This window comes from Palaemon carinicauda, chromosome 34 (genome assembly GCF_036898095.1).
Source record: "Palaemon carinicauda isolate YSFRI2023 chromosome 34, ASM3689809v2, whole genome shotgun sequence".
In the NCBI taxonomy this organism is placed as follows: domain Eukaryota; kingdom Metazoa; phylum Arthropoda; class Malacostraca; order Decapoda; family Palaemonidae; genus Palaemon; species Palaemon carinicauda.
Window position 1 is genome coordinate 31,222,956 of NC_090758.1, and position 2,500 is coordinate 31,225,455.

The following is a 2,500-nucleotide window of genomic DNA, read 5'->3' on the forward strand; positions in this document are numbered from 1 at the left end:
GTTCTTTCTCTCCTCCTATCACAGGAACAAGACAATGAGAAGTAATTCTACCATCCATGTCATCTCCAACCGAGACAAGTCTACCGATCAAGACACCACCGACCAAGACAGTTTTGATCAGCGACAGGAAAGCCTGCCTAGTCTGCATACCCTCTCGGCGAGTGCCGCCACCAATCAGTGCCCAGCTGCCAGAGGACAAGATTGCGACACATCAGCTATGAGTGAGTGGGAAGGCAGTCTGATTGAACTAGAGCCACTCATGGCGAGCACCTTAGCCAATGAGAATCCACCATTCTATCAACAACACTATTTACTCTCCCCACGACGCCCGAGACAGCCACTTTAAATTAGCTGCCTCTCTACCTAAGCCAGAATTTTCATATAAAAGGATGCATCTATCATCGTTTCTACCACTCTAGCCTGAAAAAAGGGAGATAGCACTCCTGAAACGCGTAGCTTGTTCTCTGTATTCTTTTACCTGACTTGTAAATTTTACCTAACTTGTAAACTTTACATTAAAACCTTGATTCGCAAAAAAATTCCTGAATTTGACTACCCACCATAAAGGATGACTCTTGCCTAATTACTGGCTGTATGCACTAATCCTGAGAAGAAGACAATATGAGCCATTGATAAGGTAAAGTATAAGATCAATGCAACTGAGGCAGTAATTATTTTTAACAAAACTTGCCAGAAACAGGGTCTACTACCCAAAAACATAATAATAAAAATAATAATAATAATAACAATAGTAGTAATAGTAATAATAATATCAATAATAATAATAATAATGATAATAATAATAATAATAATAATAATAATATTATTATTATTATTATTATTATTATTATTATTATTATTATTATTATTATTATTATTAACAGGTAAATGAGAAATAAATTTCATACTTCTCTCTCTTTCTCTCTCTCTCTCTCTCTCTCTCTCGCTCTCTCTCTCTCTCTCTCTCTCTCTCTCTCTCTCTCTCTCTCTCTCTCTCTCTCTAACCAATTAAACATGAGAACTAATTATCTTCTCCTCTCCACCCAGTCGTCCCCGAGGAAAAACCGCTCATCCACGGTACACAGCATGAGTACCACATATGTGACTTGGCCAGATTGACCTGCACATCAGCCAGGTCACTTCCACCAGCTTTACTGACCTGGCAGATAAACGGGAAACAGGTGAGATAGGTCCCTAATTGCTTTCTTTTATAGTTAATTATTTGGATATAATATTATTTTCTAGCTTTTCGGTTTGGTATAATTCTATTTTCAAGTTTATCATTTGGATGTAATTTTATTTTCTTGTTTATCATTTGAGGATAATTTTATTTTCTAGTTTATCATTTAGATATAATTTTATCTTATGGTATACCTTTTATATTTAATTCTGTATCATAGTAAATCCTTTGTATATAATTATACTGTCGAGGTTATCATTTGGATATAATTATAATTTCTAGTTTACCATTCGGATATAATTCTACATTCTTGTTTATCATTTAGATAGCATTCTACTTTCTTGTTTGTCATTTGGATACAATTATATATCCTAGTTTTTGGGCTCAGGCAGTTGGCCCAGAATGGGGAAAGGTAAAGGAAAAGAAGGATGGAAGAAGGCAAAGGCTCAGCCTTGCCGGCCTACATCCGGAATGAGGGTTCAAAGGGAAGAGGGAATAAGATTCGGGCTTCCATCCGACCATATCCCATCCATATTGGTAGCATGGATAGGAAAGGCAGTCCAAGGGAGGGCTGAAGAACACTCAAAGGACAGATGAGGGTTCCTCAGTTTGGGTTAGTCTAGGTGAGAAGGCGACACCCAGGACGCAATCTCAAAAGGGATGGAATCTCGTACCAGAGATCTTCGGCAGGGGAAGAATTCAATTCTTCGGCTAAAGATCTACCAGCACAGGGACTGTCTGGCTAGGCCAGGGGGGGGGGGGAGGGGGAGAAACTGTCATACAAAAACCTCCGAGGTAAGGCCTAGGAAGGTCTAGCCTCCTGTAAGGGCAACCTAACCCGACCTGGGAAGTCATTTCACCAGACGGACGGATGCCAAACACAGACATTCTACTCTGATGTCCAGTTCTAGGCTCGAAACTGACACAGTGGTTGAGAGAAAGAAACGGGACGTCCCAGTAAAGATTTGCCAGAACTCAGTTCAGGGCAAAGCTAACTGAGGGTAGCCTAGGCTAGTCAGAGGGAGAGGAATTGCTCTTAAATCCCACCAGGAGATTAGTATTGGTTTGAAAGGTATAGGAGGTATCAGTCTGCCCCTAGGCTAGTAACCTAGGAGCAGTGAGAATCGTTCACCGAAACTCTCTCGTATACTATCTTGGAAGAAGAAAAATAAATGCAGTAATATCTTAAATGTATAAAATATTGTTTGAGCTTCAGTAAAACTTTACCAGGAAGGTTATATCATGCATGAAGTGTGAAGGTGCCTAGGCTAGGAAGCCTAGTACCCGTGAGGTTTAAATTATTTAGCCAAATTCACGACA

General features: G+C 39.8%; 1 pseudogene; it reads left to right on the top strand.

Annotated features, from left to right (window-relative positions):
- The window catches only part of LOC137626794 (uncharacterized), a 27,123-nt pseudogene that overhangs the window by 17,355 nt on the left and 7,268 nt on the right, over positions 1 to 2,500 (top strand).